Source organism: Talpa occidentalis, unplaced genomic scaffold (assembly GCF_014898055.3).
Source record: "Talpa occidentalis isolate TD23 unplaced genomic scaffold, MPIMG_talOcc4v2.1 talOcc4.16, whole genome shotgun sequence".
Classification (NCBI taxonomy): Eukaryota; Metazoa; Chordata; class Mammalia; order Eulipotyphla; family Talpidae; genus Talpa; species Talpa occidentalis.
Genome location: NW_023601653.1, coordinates 36971950 through 36995388, shown reverse-complemented (window position 1 = coordinate 36995388; position 23439 = coordinate 36971950). Strand labels below are relative to the sequence as shown.

At 39.6% G+C, this 23439-nt stretch overlaps 1 protein-coding gene across 1 annotated transcript in view; it reads left to right on the top strand.

Moving 5' to 3' along the window:
- The window catches only part of DYRK2 (dual specificity tyrosine phosphorylation regulated kinase 2), a 41843-nt gene that overhangs the window by 259 nt on the left and 18145 nt on the right, over positions 1-23439 (top strand). Inside the window, exon 2 of the mRNA XM_054696244.1 lies at positions 6826-6880. The gene's annotated coding sequence lies outside the window, so the exon portion shown is untranslated. The remainder of the gene's footprint in view (positions 1-6825; positions 6881-23439) is intronic.

Here is a 23439-nt window from a genome sequence, read left to right as displayed (position 1 = left end):
CCATCCTTGCTAGAACAAAGGAGATTAAATGTCTGTGTGACCATTGGTAAGAAAACCACTATCCCACCCAACCTAACTGAAGAGTAGGAATAGAATAGCAAATTTGTTTTAAGTGTTCCAACTTTGGGAGAGGAAGGTTTTCAAAAAAATACTTAAAAGAACCAAAAGGTAAAGCAGAATGGAAATCAATCTTTGGAGGAAGGAACTGCTCACCTGGGTGAACTTGGGGAGCACTTCTAGAAAATTGCTTTTCCAGTGAACCAAGTATAAATACCAGAAGTGTTAATACAGCTTTGTTTCAGGAGACTATTTAGAATCCCCACTGTTATAATCACCAGGCCCTGAATCTGGAAGGAAATGGCGATCTGACTGTCCATGTACTTAGCTTGTTTTGGGGAGACTTGGGACAATCTGGGCCAGCAAGCATAAAGAACTAAGCCAGCTGCGGAATGAGAACCCCCAAGTGAGGAAGACCTCCTGGGGGATGCTTTGGACTCATTGAGCATGATTGTCTCCCAATGAAATGCTGATTTTCCAAACTTTCTAGAGTTAAAATTATTTGGAAAAAATAAGAAGGCATCTATTCTTAAAAGAATCAATACCTGTTTTTACTAGTAATTAAAATTAAATGGCTTGGCTTTTAAAAGCTAAAAAGACTCCTTAAGGAAAAACAGAGGTTGTTATTTCTTGATTTCTATCAAATTTGTCAGTAAGACAGCATATCATTGAAAAAATTACAGAAGAGTGAAAGACCAAGCTGGAAAACAACTCTTTTACCTAGTGTCTTGCTGGAGGATTTTGAGTAAGTTCATCAAGAGTTGAAAATTCAAATAGGTTCTCTTCCACACTTCCTAGTAAGGACACCTGTAAGTACTATAAGCTGACTCTGACCCCATCTTTTATTTTCCTGGTTGATTTTTTTAAAAGACTGGTTTATTTATGCATACAAGAACTGGGGTACAGGCCAGAAGTGTGGCGGGTGAGATAATTCACCAGAGAGATTGGGGAGCAGAACAGGCAGATTGACTGAAATACATTGCTGAGGGGAGCAGGGGGTGAGGCAAGAGAGGTCTCTGTGCCATATGGGTTGCTCCCTGGCTGGCCGGAGATCAAACTTTTGCTGCAGAGGCTGCGAATAGCTTCATAGGCTGTGTCGTAACCCCTTGTGCCACTAGGGAGGCCTCATCCTGGTTGATTTTTACATGAGAGATTTATCCTTGGTGTCTGTTCCTATTTCTATGAAATCGTTTTTTTTAAATGTCTTTTTTTTAAAAGATTTATTTGTTTATATAAGAACAGGGGTATAGGCCAGATGCGCAGGAGGTTGAAATAATTCACCAGAGACAGAGTGGGGAACAGAACAGGCAGACTGACGAAATACACTGCTGAGGGGAGCAGCAGGCAAGACTGAGAGGTCTGCTGTGCCATGTAGGACCCTCGCCGGCCGGCCGGGATCAAATCCGCGCTGCAGAGGCTGTGGACAGCTTCACAGTACGGCGCTCAACCACCTGCGCCACGAGGGAGGCCCTCCATGAAATATTTATCCTGTACACTTAAGGCTTAGCCTTACTTAAGGATCTCTGTAAAGCCAGTTCTGTTAATAATTTGGAACATGTTAAAATGCCCGACCATTAGTACCAAAGAGATTTGTCACCAGCTCAATTTAAAATAATCTGGAAACTTTATATACTGAAATATTAATAACGTCACATAAAAATCTATAATTTATATTAAGATATTAAAGTAAAAAAGCATTAGAAACATTACATATGGTTATTATTAAATTTGTGTACAAAAAGATAAACAAAAATAAATCATAAGACATGGCCATTCTAAGATGGGCATGTTAACAATTTAGTGCATATCCACCCAGTTTTTTTCATTTCTATGACATATTTGGACATGCTGAAATCTTGTCAGATCCTTGTCTCATGCTGCATCAAACCTGTCATTATGACTGTTTTTCGAAATCATTAATTTTTCATAAAATATTTACAGTGTGCAACTTCGTTTCTGAGTTTTAAATATTTTATTTCTTCTTCCTTCTTTTGAAAGATATATCATTTTGCTTGAAAACAATGCTGCCATGAACTTTTTCTTTTTTTTTTTGCCTCAATTTCTAAACAAACTTTCCCAGGACTAACAATAAGGAGCAAAAGGTGCGATCCTTTTTCAGATTTATAACCCATAGAGTCACATTGCACAGTGCGACAACTTCTATTTGCCCTCCCTAACAGTTTGAGAGTAAGTGCCTATATTCTCACATAATAGTCTCTCTCTCTCCCTTTTACCTCTTTTGTTTTCTTCTTGAAATACATTTTAAGTATCCCATGACTACTTTGCATGTTGTGGGTTACCAGTGTAGATAAATATTTCTATCAGATTGATTAGCTATTGTAGCCACAGGATAGGCACAGAGCAGGTTTTCTCTGATCCTGCAGACCAGTAAAGGGGAGTCCTGGAGCCCTCAGTGGCTTTCTCAGGTTTTTAGTGAGCTCTTACGTGTAGTGCAGCAACAAGGTACATGCCAGGCAGAGGTGCCAAGGGACCAAGAGGCCAGCAGGCCTCAAAGCCCCAGGTAAGTCTTCACTCTGAGCTTCTCTGGTGTTCTTTCTCCCCGCCTCTCTCTTGACTCTGCTTCTCCTGGCAAGTATCTCCATGCTTCAGCCATGGCCCAAAGAAGTGAACTACACGACTATAACAATGTAACAAATTCAGGTGCCCCCATCAGGCAGGATAATCCTAATGGCTGAGGGCAGAAAAGCCTGAAAATCACTTACCCTACAACCATTTATAATCTTTTTCTATAAAATATTTTCTCAAGCATAATTTTGAGATTGTCTCTATGCGACTTTTCCTTTTGACGAGTGTTAAATAATTTCTAGGATGAGTTCTAGTAAATTTGTACATTCTTTTTTAAAATGATCAAAACGGACATGATTCCAGAAGTGAGGATTTCTCTAATACTCCAAAGTTTACAGGAAACATTTGATTCAATGATGTCACATTGTTTTGCAGGATAATTATGTAGCTGCAACGACAAATTCATGTACCAAATCTTGAATATTTTTCCTCCCTCCAATTATATTCATTGAGGTAAAGTTGGTTTACAGCATTGTGTTTGCTTTAGGGGTTGTAGGTTGAAACCTCTACAAATGTTTGTTTTACCCAGTGCCCTCCACCAAGTGCCCTAATATTCCTCCACCATGTTCCATTGGGCCCCTTTGTTTCCCTGCTCCCCTCACCCCCAGCAGCCTCCCTTCCTAGTTGCCTCAGTTTTGCAATCAGATGTCAAGCATTTGTTATTGGTTTGGTTTTGCCAGATCCTTTGTTTTCAGGTTTTCTCTATATTCTACCTATATATGAAACCATCCAAGAGCACTTAATTCAAAGGGATCTATGCACTTTTATATTTGCTGCAGCCCTATTTACCGTAGCCAAGTTATAGAAATCCTGAATCCCTTGTTCAATGAACCCTTAACACTTTATTTTGCAATAATATTTAAAAAAATCAGAATTTAAATTAAATTATTTTATATGCCACCTTAAAATCAACTTGGCTGTGAATTTTGGGAAAATCCTATCCACAGGTCATAATGTTCCTGTGCCAAGATAACTTGGCTGACAAATACTGGATTAGATTCAGACATAAAGGATGAGACTTTCTCTTTGGCACAGAATTGGCTGCATCAGAAAACATTCAAGGCATATGAAAGAGGAAAAGAGGAAACTATCAATTAAGAGGGACCACTTTTTATTTACTAAAATAGAGCTAATTCCCCCCAAAAGGCTTCCATTCAAAATGTTAGCCCAAATCATGTCTGCCCTCTGCCTGGGAGTCTGCTCTGGTTCCCCTGGCCAACTTAGCCTAGACTTTAGGTCCCACATACCTTTTCACAGCATCTGCCCTGCCATCTCCTTCCCCTTCATTCACTCTGCTCCAATCACCCTGGCCTCTGGACTGTCCCTGGAATGAGCCAAGCAAACTTCTGCCTTTGATCTGGCCTTTGCATTTCTTATCCTAGACCTCCACGGGGAGAATACTTAGCTGCTTTTTCTAAAACTTGCTTAAATGTCACCCTCCCATGGAGCTTATCTAACTCCCTTATTTAAATTACAATCTACACCCTGTCCTCTTGCATTTCTGATCCCCCTTACCTTGCTTTACTTTTCCCCACTTAACAGTATCACCTAATAGCATATGTAACTATTTATTTATTATGTTTATGGTTGGTCTCCTTGTTGGACTGTAGATTTCAACAAGGCAGGAATCCTTTTTGCTCATTGTGTATACCCCAAGGACCTAGAATAGTACTGGCAAGTAGTAGAGAGTCAAACAATAATTTGTGGAATGAACTTCAAACATTTCTAAAGGATAATACAGATGGAGAATGTGTCATGGATGGCATTTAAACCAGTAGCTAGAAGTATGTAATCTAATTTAGTTGTATGTCACCTTTTTGATAATATAGAATATAGTTCATATGCTGATTGAGTAAACATTGGCTATAAACTTTGTATCAGCATCGTGCTAACTGCCAGAGATACAAGAGAGAGAAAATACAGTCACTATCCTCAAAGAATGAGTATACTAGCAGCATCTACAGGGACAGGCAACCGAGTCTGAGTGAGAGATGGTGAGGAAAGACTGAGAGTTGAAGCAGGGCCAGAAAAAGGGACAGGAGATGGCACAGAGGTATTCAGATAAAGGAGATAACTCATTCAAAGGTCTGGCATGCAGTGACTCCTAAATTATATGCAAAGGAATTTGGACTTTATCCTGACAGCAGTAAGGACCAATGGAAACTTGAAATAGGAGTGTAACATGACCAGATTTATATCTTAGAAAGAACACCATGTTCTCAGATTCTCAAGGTGTGTTAAAAAGCATTTCATTAGTGCTTAGTATAATCAAATGTTCTTCTTTTGTACCCTGGGGAAATGTTGAATGGTATGTCTAGGAAAAATAATTTGAAACTATATTGATAAACAATGTTTTAAGCATAAGAATAAGAGGTGTACAAAGAGTTGTGTTTCTAAAGTTAGTGACAATGTGGTTATGTTGGGAAAGATATAAAATCTTTGTAAACCTAAGGCATTGATCATTTTTGTTTAAAACTATTTCTCTATTAAATTAAATAATTTTGGAATCCCATTCTGAAAATGGAAAACTGAAAAAGAAATGCTTACAGAGTTGATTGAAAAGGAAAAGGAATATATTTACAATTTACAATGTCAGGAAACTTTGTGGTTGGTTCAGAAATGTGCAGCAGGCATTGAACATGTATTCTAAAAGCATGTTTTATGTACCTGACTTGGAATTTACAAGGAGACAAAGCTATTTTCTTTACAAGATCCTGGGGAGGTTGACCATAATGTCATTTGGTGACATATCCTGCCGTGGGTGTAGCTGAGGTGTGAAGAGACATACTGTCCATGTGGCCAATGGACAATGGACTAAAAAATCCCTGGACAGAATATCCTGGTAGGCCCTGATACCACCTTTCTGATGTTGCATGTTATCTAATATGCATGTTATCTAATATGCATGTTATCTAAATTTCATATCAGATACATGAGCAGATGAAAGACATTTCTGTAAGAGTTTATATTGCTTGAGGTTAGATTTTTACATTCTTAATTGGCTCTATCTGTTCAAAGGGAGTCAAATTCACAACAGTGCTATTGATTTGTCAAGAGAGAGATTTTATCTTAGATCTCCAACAGAACTTTCTTACTACTGTCAGGGAAGGGAGAATTTCTCCTTTCCTTCTTGGTTCTTTTAGTTGGTTAGATAATTCAATGAGCATCAGACAGATTAACAGGAGAAAAACAAATTTAATTATGTAGGTCTGGAGATGCCACGATATTATGAAAGGCCCAAAGACACTCAGGCAAAATGAGGCATATATGCCATTCTGGACTTAAGAGAAAGAGGGACTTCAAAGAGGGTGAAGATTATTTACAGGAAGATAAGAAGAGCAAATGTGTGGCAAACAAATGTTTGTAGGGCTATGCAGAGACAAAGGGACAGAAAGGAATTTTAACAGAGTTGCCAGGTTCCTCCCTGTCTGCCCTATCTAGCTTATATTATACTGTAGTTATCTATGGCAATAGCACCCTTCCTTGGAAAAGACCTCTACCTAATTCTTTTAAGCAGTTAAGGAGAAGGTCAAAGTTTCTTCCTAAATCTTTAGGACTTAAAATTATTTTCAGCTTGATATAACCTATATGCTAAAGTGGCACATCTTGGGGCTGCCTACCCTAACCTTAGTGGAACTGAAAATTCAACCCCTAATCATTTGGTCTTTGGGGTAACCAGCCCCACCCTGCATCTGTCTGGGAGCACCCTCCCCTAAGTCACTTCATTAGCATAAACTCATGTTTAAAGTCATCTTTTCTTATGAATAACAAATCATACTTCTGTCCCTCAGGAAACATCAAGACTTCAGGAACTCTGTACCAGAAAGTGGGAACAAAAACTAAGCATCTTGATTATACTACCTTTTTTTTTTTAAACATGATTAAGAGCATGGACTCTAGGGCCAATGACTTGGGTCAAACCAGACTCTGTCACTAGATTTGTAATTTCAGGCACAAATGAACATCAAACAGATTAACAGAGAAACAGTTATTTAACCTCTTTTTGCCTTTAGTTTCACATCTCTAAACCAGAGATAATAACAGTGATAGGGTTCAGGACACACTGCCCCAAAATATGACACCTTACGTATTAACTATCTTAAACTTAAGGAATTTAAAAAAACATCTGAAGGAGGAAGTTCATGCTGACCTCCCCATCCTTGCCTTTATTTTTTGAAACAGGTTATAAATCCCCCTTCCTGTGCTAAGAAGAAGGCAGACATTCTTGTCACCAAAGGTAGGGAATTTGGGACCAAGAGATCTGTGCAAACAGGTCTTGTTAAACTAACTTTAACCACGCTCATACACACACACACACACACACACACACACACACACACACACAACACACACACACACACACACACCTTTTTCTTGTCAATTCTTCACAAATTTATTGTTTCTTTGTCTAAAAGACGTAAAAGCTTCCTACTGTAGTCACTTCTTCCTGTCTTCATTCTCTTTTGAAAGCTGCTATGTGCATGTGAGAATGTAATAGAATTTGCATACTTTTCTCCTATTAATCTGTCTTTGTCAGTTAAATTTTTTTAACTAGTCTGGGACTCTAAAGAGTCAGAAAATTTTTTTCTTCCTATACAACAGTCTATACCTCATAACACTGTAACTTATTAAAATATGCAAAGACGTAGGAACAGAGATTGTACAGGCTGAGAGCTTTGCAAATTTTTGCTATTACCATATACCCAGCTTTACCTTGTCTCAGTGCTTTGAAGAAAAGTTAGCATTAAAAAATTCCCTGCAGGAAATGCAAATCAAAACTACCATGAGATACCATCTTACACCAGTGAGAATGGCACATATTAAAAAAACTAGCAACAACAAATGTTGGCGAGGGTGTGGAGAAAAAGGAACTCTCCTGCACTGTTGGTGGGAGTGCAAACTGGTCCAACCACTATGGAGAGCTGTGTGGAGATTTCTGGACCTACTAAACATAGAGCTTCCATATGATCCAGCAATTCCACTTCTAGGTATTTACCCAAAGGACACAGAAACATCAATTCCAAAGAACACCTGCACCCCTGTGTTTATAGCAGCACTATTTACAATAGCTAAGCTTTGGAAACAGCCCAAATGCCCAAAAATAGATGACTGGATCAAGAAGATGTGGTACATATACACCATGGAATATTACTCAGCATTCAAAAAAGATAAACACATGCAATTTGCAGCAACATGGATGGCGCTGGAAGGGATCATGCTCAGCAAAATAAGCCAAAAAGAAAAAGAAAAATACTGGATGGTCTCACTCATAGCAGGAATCTAGAAAACTTAAATAAGGGACCAGGAAAATGAATAACTATAAGAAAGTGAAAATCAAAATCAACAAAAACTATGAACCAGAGACACTTTTTGGGGGGTGGGGGGCGGGAGGGGAGGGATTGGGGTCAGAATGGGGGGCTTGCAATTGTATGGGGGAATATAAAAATAAAATTTATTATTTAAAAAAAAATTCCCTGCAATAAATACCAACTAGAGAATTAAAAATCATATTTGACAATTGACCACATCCCATTTTAACTTTTTTAGTGATATAACTTATTTGCTGGCATATGCAATGATCATACGCATGTCTAAATTAAGCCTAACAAATCATCATCCAGCGTAAACTTTAAGATGGCCAACATAGGGTCCATTTTGTTTTGTTTTGTATTGTTTTTCCTAAAGTAGCACACTTTGTTTTACTTTGTCTTTTTTTTTTCCTGAGGTTATATATTTTTCAGGTTCAGAAAAAGCATCTTACATTTAAATACATCATATTGTAACATCTTAACCCACATGAAGCTATAGAACTCCATTTAAAAGATAAATGGAGTTATATTATATTAAACATTTTAAGAGTTTATTTGAGTAAAAATCAATTCTAATCTGGCAATGCCAAAAGCAAGAGTGTTAAGAAGCACTCCACCCACAAGGAGCCAGAGAAGTAGTTGCACTATTTGGGAAAACTTGATTGGCTACTTGTGATTAGGGGTCCTTAGGTTTTCTTAACCTGTGCAGGGATTTACAGGTTTAGGTTTGGGTTTGCTTTTGTAGACTACAGAGGGCATTAAAAAAATCTCATTCTGGGCCTCCCCGTTGGCGCAGCGGTTGAGCGCTGGGTTGAGCGCTGGGTTGAGAAGCTGCCCGCAGCCTCTGCAGCGCGGGTTCGATCCCCGGCTATTCCCCGGCCACCGGAGGAGAGTCCCACACGGATGGTGCGCCGACCTCTCCTGCTGCCTGCTGCTCCCCTCAGCAGTGTACTTGGGTCCTTCTGCCTGCTCTGTTCCCTGCTCTCGCTCTGGTGAATTCTCTCACCCTCCAGCGCTTCTGACTGTACCCAGTGCTTGTATAAATAAATAAAAATAAATCTTAAAAAAAAATCTCATTCTAATGACCCTATTGTTTGATCAATTTAACAAAACAAATGCTGCATTCGAGGGTGGCACTGAATTATTAAATTGGATCTCAGACCCAGAAACTTGCCCCAAAACGACAATGGCCTAAACATGCCTCCCCAAGGGAGCAAAGTGAGCACGCAGGATGGGGAAGGGCAGAGGTCAGAGACCTAAGGGAGAGTCTGCAAATCCAATAGAAGCTTTGGCTACTGGAAGGACTGCAGCTTTTCTCTAGCTAACGGGAAGTTGGGGAGTTTGGAGAAAAGACTGTGTCCTAAATAGCCTCCTTACAGCTAAGTGCTTCTATAGTGCTAAGACATAATTGAATTTCACTTGCTGCTTGATGTAAAACATGCTTAAAAACTTCCAAAAGGATTCTAGAACCTCAAAACTGCTTTCAGAAAAGGTAAACTAGTAACAGTATGAACATAACTTGTAAGCTTATAAAGAGTAGAAAGATTCCCAAAATAGAGCTAACTCTGTTTACAGCAGCTGCAACAGGTGGCCAAAGGCCAAACAGTGCAGGTTGCACTGCAGTTCCGTCTCAAATAGACACTGACTTTAAGGTCTCCATGCTTTTTGGTACTAAGTATGCGTAGGTTTGATTGTCTTGCACAAGGGAAAACAATGTTTCTTGTGCCAGGTATGTGTTTTTTGGCAGCAAAAGTGGTTTGAAAGGCCTCAGCATGAATATCCAAATTGCAGTGGGCCTCTGTCAGGCATGGTGGGTGCATCAAGAGCAGGAATATAAGATATGAGAAGGAAGTGCTTTAAGCATAAATTTGAAGCAATAGGGAATAGCAGTGAGAAAATTTCAGGAAATAGGAAACTCAAAGTAGAGGTTGAAACTCCAATGTAAATGGGTGACAATAGCAAGGGGCATGTGAGCACTGGGAGTGTGTGTGGGGGTGGAGATGGGGGTGGGGCTGGTCCTCCCTTGCTGGACAGGACCAGGACTCAGTTTTGTTTTGTTTTGTTTATCTATATATATTTATTTGTTTTTCAACGAGGGGAGGGGGAAAATAGCAGAGGGCTGAGGTTGTCTTAGTGGTGGGTGTGTTTGATCACATTCATCTGAGGTGGTGTGATCCTATGCCTTTGAATCACGTGCAGTGTGGTAAACCAATGTATAAATAGCACTTCTCAAGAAAGCACAGACAAAACACATCTACAGTCTCCTTTAGGGCTGTGGGCCCCCACTTTGCAACTTCTAACTTTTCTATTTACATGCAAATAGTTTAATTATTGACAGCACTGAGCCATTAAATTCCTACATAGTTATGACAATTATTTCTGCCATACAGGAGAGACTATTATTGTTTGTGTCTATTACCCATACTCTCTTTGAATACAAGGTCCGGTCCTTGTATTCAAATGCAAAAAAAATAAATAAATAAAAACAAAGAAGCAATATAAGAAATATAATTTCTGATCTTTTCTGGATTTAAAAAATGAAAGTTACTGATTTTTATTGCTCTGCATAAATCATCTCAAATTAAACTTAAATCTATATTAAACTAAGTAAGTATGGTATGGAGTAAAGTAAGGGCATGGGGTGTTGCTTCCAAAATAGGCTGACATTTTGCAAGATTCTCCTGGAATGTTTTTTATGGCTGTTTGGTGTCAGAAATTTTATAGGCTGACAGGAAAGGAGTGGTTCAGACTGGAATGAGCAAGTGGTAGAAGAGATTTTCATTATGCTTAAGGGTAATTTTCAGTCTTCCCCAGTAACTCATTGTGTCCATCATTCCATCGTTCTATATAGAAATCTTCATTGAAAAGCAAGGATATCAGATGGTTGAATAGATTTGAGGGGGAATTCTTAAGCTCAGTTCTTTAAGATCCTGTGATCTTGTGGCCTCTAAGCTAGGACAACCTGAACAGGCCACTGGCCCTGAACCAGTTGCTGTGATTCAAGAGTGATTAGGGAACAGTTCTATTGTCCTGAGAATTTTCCTGTGCAGGGAGCTATGGGTGGTGGGAAAAGAAATGTCTTTTTTTTTTCTTTCAAAATAAGTGACAGAGCATTTATCTCCAGAATGGGGCACTAACTTAAAACTCCACTAACACCTTAGGCAGAAGAGTAACCATTTCCCCCCCCACCCCAAAAGGGACAGGGGAAAAACAAGATCATAAAGTAATGGCAGAACTCCAAAAAGTCTGAAAGGGTTGATCTGGAGGTGTGAGGATATTAATCATTTTTCCCTAGTGCTAGCTCCAATTCTCAGGAGAACAAGAGTACAGCTAGAATTTTCAAATTATTTATTATATCGTCCTACCAGTGACAAATCAAATGGCCTCAGAGTTGTTTTTTTTTTTTTTTAAGGGAATTTAAAAGAATCATCTATTACTTGGAAATTGAAAAATGACTTAAAATTTAGAGAGGGAATGACCACTTCAGTAAATGTTACTTCCCCTTTTATTGATAATCCTAAATCCTTTCAGTTAAAAATAAATAAATAAATAAATAGAGAAAAGATGCATGGAAAATTATGGAAGGAAAAACCGGGGTTATAAGAGCTTGGCAAAAGAGGAAATTTTTTTTTTTTTTTTTTAAATATTAAATTTTATTTTTATATTCCCCCATACAATTGCAAACGCCCAATTCTGACCCCAATCCTTTCCCCCCCGCCCCCCAAAAAGTGTCTCTGGTTCATAGTTTTTTGTTGATTTTGATTTTCACTTTCTTATATTCATTTTCCTGGTCCCTTATTTAAGTTTTCTAGATTCCTGCTATGAGTGAGACCATCCGGTATTTTTCTTTTTCTTTTTGGCTTATTTCACTGAGCATGATCCCTTCCAGTGCCATCCATGTTGCTGCAAATTGCATGTGTTTATCTTTTTTGAATGCTGAGTAATATTCCATGGTATATATGTACCACATCTTCTTGATCCAGTCATCTATTTTTGGGCATTTGGGTTGTTTCCAAAGCTTAGCTATTGTAAACAGTGCTGCTATAAACATAGGAGTGCAGGTGCTCTTTGGAATTGATGTTTCTGTGTCCTTTGGGTAAATACCTAGGAGTGGAATTGCTGGATCATATGGAAGCTCTATGTTTAGTAGGTCCAGAAATCTCCACACAGCTCTCCATAGTGGTTGGACCAGTTTGCACTCCCACCAACAGTGCACAAGAGTTCCTTTTTCTCCACATCCTCGCCAACATTTGTTGTTGCTAGTTTTTTTAATATGTGCCATTCTCACTGGTGTGAGATGGTATCTCATGGTAGTTTTGATTTGCATTTCCCTGATTACAAGTGATGTTGAACATTTTTTCATATGTCTGTTGGCCATTTGCATTTCCTCTTCAGAGAAGTTTCTTTTTAGCTCTTCTGCCCATTTTTTGACTGGATTATTTTCTTTGTTGTTGCCGAGTCTCATCAGCTCTTTGCAGATTTTTGTGATCAGTCCTTTATCATTAGTGTTGGGTGCAAAAATGTTCTCCCAGTTGGTGGGGTTTCTCTTTGTCTTTGTTATTGTCTCTTTTGCTGTGCAGAAGCTCTTTAATTTGATGTAGTCCCAGCTGTTTATCTTTCTCTTCACTATCACTGCTTTGGGTGATGTGTCTGTAAAGATGTCTTTGATGTGCAAATCCCGTAGTGTTTCGCCTATATTTCCTTCTATGTATTTTATGGTTTCAGGTCTTATGTCTAGTTCTTTAATCCATTTTGAGTTGATTTTTGTGTATGGTGTGAGGTAGTGGTCAAGCTTCATTCTTTTGCATGTAGCGACCCAGTTTTCCCAGCACCATTTATTGAACAAACTTTCTTTGCTCCAATGCATAGTCTTTGCTCCTTTGTCAAAGATTAGTTGACCATAAATCTGTGGGTTTATTTCTGGATTTTCTATTCGATTCCATTGGTCTGTATGTCTGTTCTTGTTCCAATACCACGCAGTTTTGATGATTATGGCTTTGTAGTATAGTTTGAAGTCTGGGAGTTTGATGCCTCCATTTCCTTCTTTTTTTTTCAGTAGAGCTTTGGCTATTCGGGGTTTTTGGTGATTCCATATGAATTTCATCAATAATTGTTCTATTTCTTTGAAGAATGCCATTGAGATTTTGATTGGAATAGCATTGAATCTGTATATTGCTTTTGGTAGGATGGCCATTTTAATAATGTTTATTCTTCCAATCCATGAGCAGGGGATGTCTTTCCATTTCTTTGTGTCTTCTTCTATTTCTTTTAACAGTGTTTTATAGTTTTCTTTGTATAGGTCCTTTACCTCTTTTGTTAGATTTATTCCCAAATATTTGATTTTTTTTGTTTCGATAATAAAAGGGGTGGTTTATTTGATTTCTTCTTCTTCAGATTTATTGTTTGTGTATAGGAGGCTACTGACTTTTGCGTGTTGATTTTGTATCCTGCCACTTTACTGAATTGATTGATGAGTTGAATTAGTTTTTCTGTGGAGATTTTGGGGTTCTCTATGTATATTATCATATCATCTGCAAATAGTGATAGTTTGACTTCTTCTTTTCCTATTTGGATTCCTTGGATGTCTTTCTCTTGTCTTATTGCTCTGGCTAGGACTTCCAGTATTATATTGAAAAGCAGTGGTGAGAGTGGACATCCTTGTCTTGTTCCAGATCTTAATGGAATTGCTTTCAGCTTTTCACCATTGAGAATGATACTGGCTGTTGGCTTGTCATAGATGGCCTTTATGATGTTGAGGTATGTTCCTTGTATCCCCAGAATTTCAAGGGCTTTTATCATGAATGGGTGTTGCACTTTGTCAAAAGCTTTCTCAGCATCTATTGATAGTATCATATGGTTTTTATATTTCTTTTTGTTGATGTGTTGGATAACGTTGATTGATTTTCGGATGTTAAACCATCCTTGTGCCCCTGGAATGAATCCAACTTGGTCGTGGTGAATTATCTTATGGATACATTGTTGGATTCTGATAGCTAAAATTTTATTGAGGATTTTTGCATCAGTGTTCATTAGGGAGATTGGCCTATAGTTTTCCTTTTTTGTGTTGTCCTTATTCGGTTTTGGTATTAGTGTAATATTGGCTTCATAGAACGTGTTTGGTATTGTCCCTTCCTTCTCAATTTTTTGGAAGAGTTTGTGAAGGATAGGCACTAATTCGTCTCTGAATGTTTGGTAGAATTCATTTGTAATCCATCAGGTCCTGGGCTTTTGTTTTTGGGGAGGTTTTTAATTACCATTTCAATTTCGCTGCTTGTAATTGGTCTGTTTAGGTGTTCTATTTCTTCTTTATCTAGCTTTGGGTGATTGTAGAGTTGTAGGAATTTGTCCATCTCCTCTAGATTGTTGAACTTGTTTCCATATAACTGTTCATAGTAGTTACTGATTATTCTTTTGATTTCTTTGTGTCCGTTGTGATTTCTCCTCTTTCATTTATGATTCTGTGTATTTGTGCTTTCTCCCTTTTTTCCTTTGTGAGCCTGGCTAGGGTTTGTCTATTTTATTGATTTTTTCAAAGAACCAGCTCTTGGTTTCATTGATCTTTTGGATTGTTTTTTTAGTTTCAATTTCATTTATTTCTGCTTTGGTTTTTATTATTTCTTTTCTTCTACTGGTTCTGGGTTTTTTGTTGTTCTTTTTCTAGATCTTTGAGCTTCGAGATTAGGTTGTTTCTTTGAGTTCTTTCTTGTTTTTGATGTGAGCTTCTATTGCTATATATTTTCCTCTTATTACTGCTTTTGCTGCATCCCATACATTTAGGATATTGGTGTCCTCCTTGTCATTCAATTCAAAGAATTTTTTAATTTCTTCTTTGATCTCCTCGTTAGTCCAGTGGTCTTCCAGTAGTGTGGCTTTTAATCTCCATGAGGTAGGATAGTTCCTTGCCTTCTTTTTATGATTTATTTCTAGTTTGATGCCTTCGTGGTCAGAAAAGATGGTTGGTATGATGTCAATCTTGGTGTATCTGTTGATGTTTGTCTTGTGCCCCAGTATGTGATCGATCCTGGAGAATGATCCATGTGCGCTTGAGAAAAATGTGTACTCCGTTTTTTTGGGGTTTAGTGTTCTATAGATGTCTGTTAAGCCCAAATGCTCTAGGTCCTTATTTAGAGCTTTAGTTTCTTTACTTATTTTTTGTCTTGTTGATCTATCCATTGTTGATAGTGGTGTGTTGAAGTCTCCCACTACATATGTGTTTTCTCTGATGTCTGTTTTCAGAGAGGACAACAGTTGTCTGATATATTTTGGTGCTCTTTCGTTTGGTGAATATATGTTAATGAGTGTTATTTCTTCTTGAAGTATTGTCCCCTTGATCATAATGTAGTGACCATTGGGGTCTCTTTTTATTTTTTTGAGTTTGAAGTCTGTTTTATCTGATATAAGTATAGCTGTTCCTGCTTTCTTTTTTGGCCCATTTGCTTGTAGGATTGTTTTCCATCCTTTGACTTTGAGCCTATTTTTATCTTTTGTAGCTAAATGTGTTTCCTGGAGACAGCAAAAGGTTGGGTTTTGTTTCTTAATCCAGGCTGCAACTCTGTGTCTTTTTATTGAAGAGTTTAGTCCATTTACATTTAGAGTTAATATTGATATGTTAGCATCTGTATTTGCCATTATGTTTGTCTTTCCTTTGATTTTATTTATTTATTCTTTTAATAACTTTTTTTTTTTTTTTGGTCTTCTTTCGTTGTTATTCGTCCCTCTGAGGTTCTGGCTTTAGGATTCCTTGTAGTATTTTTGGAGTGGGGGTTTAGTCGCAATGAAATTCCGGAGTTTCTCTTTGTCTGGGAAGGTCCATATTCTTTCTTCATGGAGGAAAGAGAGCTTTGCAGGATAGAGTATTCTTGGTTGGCATCTGTTTTCTTGGAGTCTGTTGACTATGTCCCTCCACTCTCTCCTTGCCCGTAGTGTTTCTTCAGAGAAGTCTGATGTCAGCCTGATTGGTTTTCCTTTGAATGTTATCTGTTTCTTCCCTCTTGCCAGCTTCATTATTTTTTCCTTGTCCTGGATTCTTGGGAGCTTTACTATTATGTGTCTTGCTGTGTTTTTCCTTTCGTCGTGGAAGTTTGGTGTTCTTCTTGCTTCTTGTATATCAATTTTCAGCTCCTTCTTCTCATTTGGGAAGTTCTCTTCAATTATATCCATGAATATTTTCTCTGTTCCTACATCTCTCTCCTCTCCTTCTGGAATTCCTATAACTCTTATATTTCCTTTCCTCATGGAGTCAGATAGTTCCCGAAGTCTTTCTTCATTCTTTTTCCTTCGTACTTCTCTTTCCTTTTCTGTTTTGGTTCTTTTTATTTCTGTGTCTTCAAGATTACTTATTCGTTCTTCCATTTCATCTATTCTGCTTTCATTGCTTTTCCCAGAGTTCTTTAGTTCCTCCATTAATTCTTTGATCTCCTGCATTTCTCTTACTTCCCTCTTTAGGGACTCAATTTCCTTCTTCTGATCTATCACTTTTTTAATCATGGCAATTTTAAATTCTCTTTCTGGAAGGCTCAGAAGTTCTTCCAAGTTGCTGTCGTTGCAATCTGGGGAGTGGTTTTCTTTTTGTGGTGTGCTTCTTTCCTGAGGAGTTTTTAGGTTGCGTGTGGTTCTTCTACTCCCTACTGTCTGTTTTCTAATTTGTCGTATGCGTTGGGACACTGTGTTGCTCGGACTGACTGACATCTTGGGTGAACTTCTCCGCTCCCCTCTGGCTCTTCCAGGAGCCATCTCTGTCTTCTGGGGGAGCTTTCTGCTGGTTTTAGGCAGTTTTTACTGAAGAAATGTCCCTGTTCTCAAATGGCGAAGCGGGATGCAGTCCCTGCGCCTCCGGTTTCAGGCACACTCTTCTGCGCACCCGGTCTGCCCCGGACGTGGGTGCCTGCTCCCTCTGTGGGCTCAGACTGCTGGTTGGAAGGGGCCTGGCGTGGAATAACTTCCCGGCTGGCCACTGGGTCCTCCTTCTGCCCTTTTCAAGCAGTCTTAAGAAATGTCCTGTTTTATAGGGTGTTAGTGACTTTTTTTTTCCTGGTCGCTAGGTGGCGCCAGAGATCTCTCCTATTGTCCTTGGGGGGCTGTTTTTCGCCTCCCCCCACCCCGTGGGACAGAGAACAGAGCGGGAATGGTAGGGTACACCTCAACAGCTTTGGGGTGCTGTGTCTGCCTTGTGCCCCACCGTCGTGGAGAACCCACGCCCCGAATTTTCGTGCCCCGGGTCTCAGTTCAAAGCCCTCAGTTCCAGGACGCGGGCTGTAGCCCAGTTCAGTGGCGCGGGAATGGCGCCTTTTGCACTGCTCCCGTGCCTGGGCGCCTGGTTCCTGCTCACTCAGGGAGGGACCTTCACCTCAGTGAGGACCTCCGCGTGTCTCCCCGCAAGCCTAGGTCGTCTCCCCGCAAGCCTAGGTCGCAGGCGCGGGGACCTGGGCAGCCGCGATCCAGGTCTGCACTTGCTTTTTAAGCTCCCCGAGCGCGCCGCGTTTCCGCGCCAGCTTACCGGCAGCCCGGGCTGTGTGCGCGTCTCCCGGGGTCTTTGTTCTTCTCTAATGGCGCCCGGAGCCGTTCGCTCACCGCCGCGGCGGATCCTGCAGGGTTCGCCTCAGCTCCCGTTCACGGGGTGTGGTGGCTGCAATAGTTCCTTTCCACTCACAGTCCCGCTTGCTGCGTCGTTTGTTCTTGTGGGTCGTTTTGGTTTGTTTCCCTCCTCTCTGCCGGTCGGAGAGTGCAGCCTCTGTGGGCGGGGGAGGGGAGCAGGGTTCTGCGCTTCCCTCCCTTCTAGTCCTCTTTTATGGCCACTTTCTTCTTCGGGCAGTTCGCTGGCGTCACCAAAAGAGGAAATTGATGAATGTGTCTTGACCACCTACACAGAAATTCAGCAGGTCTTACCTTGCAAACTTTGGGAAGATTTGCCCACATGGGGCTAGAAGGGGTAAGCCTCAGGTCAGAATTTGCTGTTGCAAATGTGGCCCTTCTCACAAATGAGGACATTCTCTCTCTCTGTGGACTCTGGTGCACATGCCTGCTGGCCATGTGTCTGTTAAGTGACCTCTTTGGCATTTTGTAAGAACTTGCAATATTTTATGAGATTGCTGTTTTCCCTTGACTTATTCTTCATAAATGATCCTTTAAGACATCCTTTATAAGAACCCTCATACACTGTTGGTGGGAATGTAAATTGGTGCAGTCACTATGGAAAACAGGATCGCAATTCCTGAAATAATTAAGAACTACCATATGATCCAGCTATCCCACTTCTGGGTACTTATCTCAAGCATATGAAAACAATAATTCAAAATGATGTATGCAGTCCTATGTTCATTGCAAGACAAGACAACCTACGAGTCTAAATGAATGAAAAAAGGACACACACACACTCATATATGATGGAATACTACTCAGCCACAAAAAAGTAAAATCTTGTACTGTAGGCAATAACATAGATGGACCTTGAAGGTATGACAAATGAAACAAGTCAGACAGAGAAGATAAATATTATGTAATTTTAGTCATATGTGGACTATAAAGAAACAAAGCAAACGAAAAACAAAACAAAAATAAACTTAGGTACAGAGAACAGATTGGTGGTTACAAGAGAGGAAGACAGTTGGGAAGTGGGTAAAATGGATAAAGGAGATTAAATATGTGGTAGTAAATGGAGACTAGACTTTTGGTGATAATCAGGATATAGTATATGCAGATGTCAATGTGTATCTGAAACTAATATAATGTTATAAAACAATGTTACATCAAAAAAAAAAATCCTTTGCTACCAGTTAGCTCTATCTAAAAGTCATTTTATTATTTAAAAGGGGGGGGTTATCTTTCTCTTTTTCATTACCTTATCAAGTTAGAGACCTATTCTTTCTTTTTAGAGGGTCATTGTATTATTTTCTTCTTGTTGAATAACTCTGAGTTATGGATATTTTGTCATCTAATGGGATCTGTCTTCTCAACTCACAATAGCTTTAGGTAAAGGGTGCTGTTATCAGGAGATTAGTTTGGCTTCTCATTTCTCAAGGAGGAAAAGCTCACCAAATACCATGTTGTGAACATTTTTTCAATTGTTTCAAAGATCTGAAATAGAAAACAATCTTGGTGATGAATAATCTTTTTCTACCAAATTTACAAATGTGATACTACTGAAGCACATCAAAAATGTGTAATTCTGTGCAGGACCACATATTTGATAGAGCATTTCTTTGCATAAATTCCCTGGGTCTTGCTTCATGTTTTCCCAGATGCTGTCTTAATAGCTCAATAGTTAGAAGAAACAACTCTGTTCAACAGAAATACGTACATAAGAGCAGGTTTAATAAGGATCCAGCTGGAAAACAGCACCATGGAAATAGACCTACAGTAAAGAGGATGAGACCCTGTATTCTGCTTGGGTTGAATGTGCTGATGGCAGGACTTCTTTGTAGGAAATTCCTCTTCCTTCCACTTGCTAGCCATTGAGAGTGCTGTCAGAAGGGACTCCACTTGAGGAAGTCAGTAGTCCCACTAGAGAAGCTGTAAGTGCCATTGTGAAGTCAGAGAGAACTGTGTGGGCATCCTTCATGCCCCAGACCAATGTGCAGTCCCTTCTGGGTAAGAGTGAGCTCTGGCTTCAGATTTCCCTAAATCAAAATTCATTCACTGCCAGTTACTAGCAAGCCACTTAACCTTTTAAAACCTCTGTTTCCTCCTCTCTAAAATCAGTATAATAACATACCTGCCTCGCTTTGGGTTTTGTGAGAATTCAAGGAGATGGTTCAGGGAAAATGCTTAGCACAGAGCTTGGCACACAGCTCAAGGATAAAGCAAGAGAAATTCTTTTTTCTAAAAAGGCATTGCATGAAATGCTTGGCAGGTTTCTCACTCACTACAGATTACACAAAGAGAAAAGAAATAGAACATTGATGTGAGAGGTGAGAGAAGGAAACCAGAGGCCTACAATGGAACCACTCCAGTAAGGGAAAACACAAATTCGTTTAAACAGAAATAGACAGGAGGCAGGAAGAATTCTTAGAGAAGCCACACACCAGGCATAGCAATGTGTATTGTAAAAAAAATCCTTGATTTGTGCATCCTATTTTTTTTAAAGATTTATTTATTTATTTATGCATACAAGAACTGGGGTACAGGTCAGAGGTGTGGGGGGGGGTGAGAGAATTCACCAGAGAGATTGGGGAGCAGAACAGGCAGATTGACTGAAATACACTGCTGAGGGGAGCAGTGGGCGAGGCAGGAGAGATCTGCTGTACCATGTGGGTTGCTCCCTGGCTGGCTGGGGATCGAACTCGTGCTGTAGTGGCTGGCGAAGCTTGGTTGAGCTGTCTTTAACCCCTGCGCCACCAGGGAGACCCCATTGTGCATCCTATTTTTTTCTATCTTTTGTCTTCTCACCTTTCTCTCATTAGTCCCCTCACCTCATATGGTCCTGTCCTTCTTATAAAAATTTCATATAGTATCTACCTCGCCACCTCTTACTCCCATCCTTTCCCCACACCCACTGTTTTCCTCTTCATTTTTACCAGTACTTCCCCTATGATTTTCTTTTTGCTGTTCTTTTAAAGCATTGCTCTCTCTACCCTGACAGCTATTTTACTTTTTGTCTCTTCCAAGTGATAAGAAAGCATTTATTTCCTTTCCCCCGCAACAATGCTCTTTTTACTGACCACTTAGCAAACTCCCTTCTCTCAGTGTCTTCTTATAGCTGTTATATAGATGCATACTGGGAGTTCACTATTCTTGGCTAATCTTTCTTTTTTTTTTTTTTTTAAAGATTTATTTATTTATTTATTTATTTATTTATTTATTTATTTATACAAGCACTGAGTACAGTCAGAAGTGTGGGAGGGTGAGAGAATTCACAGAGCCAGAGCAGGGAGCAGAACAGGCAGACTGATGAAATACACTGCTGAGGGGAGCAGCGGGCACGGCAGGAGAGGTCTGTGCGGCATGTGGGACCCTCACCGGCAGGCGGGGATTGAACCGGCGCTACAGAGGCTGCGGGCAGCTTCGCAGTCCAGCGTCAACCGCTGTGCCACGGGGGAGGCCCTCTTGGCTAATCTTTATTGTTTGTGCCAGCTGTTCAATGGCCATTTACCTCTGGTAAATACAGGTGTTTGCTTCTAGGTGTTTATATTTTCTGTATTTCAAAACGCTCACCAGAGAGCATTGTTGTGTGTCAATGGGCCTGTCCAATGTGATCTTATGAGAGATGACTCACAAGCATAACGCCTTAACTATAATTATATTTAGAGTGACTTTTTCTTCAATCAAGATATTTTGGAATATAAAAATGTTAAAAGTTGCCCCAGGCTACTTAAAAAAATTGCCCAGATTATTTAAAATCTGAAATCATCAAAAATGATTTCTCTTGCCTTTGGAATTTAAATGAAGACAAGGGTGGCTTTTTGCCTTTGATGATCTATTGATTGTACCATCTGATGAGCCAGCATATTGACAATGCAGATTTTAACCTGAATGAGAGTGTAGATATGCATAAATGTGTGGTTTCATGAAAAGATCCCCCCAAGGATCTAGGGGCCTAGAGTCTGCCATGGGATGGGCCACATTGATGGCCAAGCAAAGGCCCACTTCTAGTACCATAAATTATTCCTCTTTTCCATTTGCTTGAGGTAGAGGTGATACTTTGTTACAAAAGGATAAAGGGGAAATAATTAGTTGTGTTTGGACTTTTTGTAAATCTGGCAGTTAATTCTTTAATTCTAATCTTTAATAAACATAAGGCTCATTCCTGGAGAAGCCACAATAAGAGATTATCCCCAGTTTATCATAACATTTCAAAACTTGCCCATTATGTGGCCTGTGTTTCAGGGGTACATAGCCATTCATCTCTGAAAGGGAGGAACTCATAATAATTTGGTTTTAGAAAAAAATTGCTAGTGGTTGACAAATGTGGGTTCTGGACTTAATGTTTCCTTTCCCCCAAGTAGTTTCACCTCACAGTTCTCGTTAGCATTCTCATCTGTGAAGTGAGCTTGCCCCAGGTAATAAGATTACTAAGGACAGCCAGAGTTGAGTAACCATATACCATGAGACTCTTCTTTGAAAAGCTCATTTGTGACATGAAATGTTGTCGACAGTAATTATAAGATCAGGGTGGTCATGGTGATGATCTGGCCAGAGCCCTGTCTAGTGCTAAAAGTGGCAATTGCAGACTCCAGAGCCAGAATACTTATCAGAATTTCTTAGCTGTGTGATATTAGGCAAGTTAGTTAATCCACCTGTGCTTCATTTTCCCCTCCAAAAATGAGACTTCTGATGGTATATAACATGCAGGATGGTTGTAGGAATTATATCACATGGGTAAAGTTCTTAAAATACTACAAAGACATAAATTTTAAATATAAGTATTAGCTGTTATTTTGAGGATACTTAAGCAGCTAAGTTGCTACCATTATTCTTTGGACAGGTCCCTTAATATTAAATGCCTTCTACCTTCTTTCCACGAAATCCAGATCTAGGTGGTCTCAGAACCAGAGTCAGCTGAGCATCTTTGGGTAACCCTGATGAGCAGGATTATATTAACCAGACTGAATTTTCCCTATATCCAAGGAAGACCAAAAGTTGCATCTCCGATCTTGGTATTTGCAGACCTGGAACTCAAGGGTCCAAAGATATAAGAATGGCTCAGATACATGTCTAAGATATATGAGGCCTCAGGGCCCAGGGCTACCTAGCAAGCTGGGGCATGGAACATTCCAGATGCTATTGTGTGCCAAAGCATCCCTATCCTTCATCTTTTTTATAATACATCTTTAAAAGCAAGATAATGAAGGGAAAGGGATGGAGGTATCTTCAGAGTTTGCATTTTCTTTACATGACATAGACTTTTTAGCTTAAATTTAAATATCCTGTACATAATATCAATCAGAAGTCAGTGCAACATTCCCATCCATAGATGAGACATTAATTAATAAAAGTGGATGCTAGAATCCACTTTTTATTTCTAATTTGTAATATTTTATTTTCCTTCTGAGTGACTGATAATCTTTTCTACAGACCACAGGAAAAGGACATGATGGGGGTGGGGGTGGGTGTCTTTGCAGATTTTAAGCTTTCCTGACTGGTTATCTCTTAATTATGTTGTATTTTAGCTGATTATTTTTCTTTCTTTTTTTTTTAAGATTTATTTATTTATACAAGAACTGGGGTACAGGTCAGAGATGCGGGGGTTGGGAAGTGAGAAGACTCACCAGAAACAGAGTGGGAAGCAGAACAGGCAGACGGACCGAAGACAGTACTGAGGGGAGCAGCAGGTGAAACAGGAGAGGTCTGCTGCGCCATGTGGGTTTCTCCCTGGCTGGCTGGGAATTGAACCTGCGCGGCAGAGGGCAGCTTCACAGCGCAGCGCTCAACCCTCTGCGCCACCGGGAAGGCCCTTAGCTGATTATTTTTATTTATTTATCTATCTATCTATCTATCTATCTATCTATCTATCTATCTATCTATCTATCTATCTATCTATTTATTTATTTAT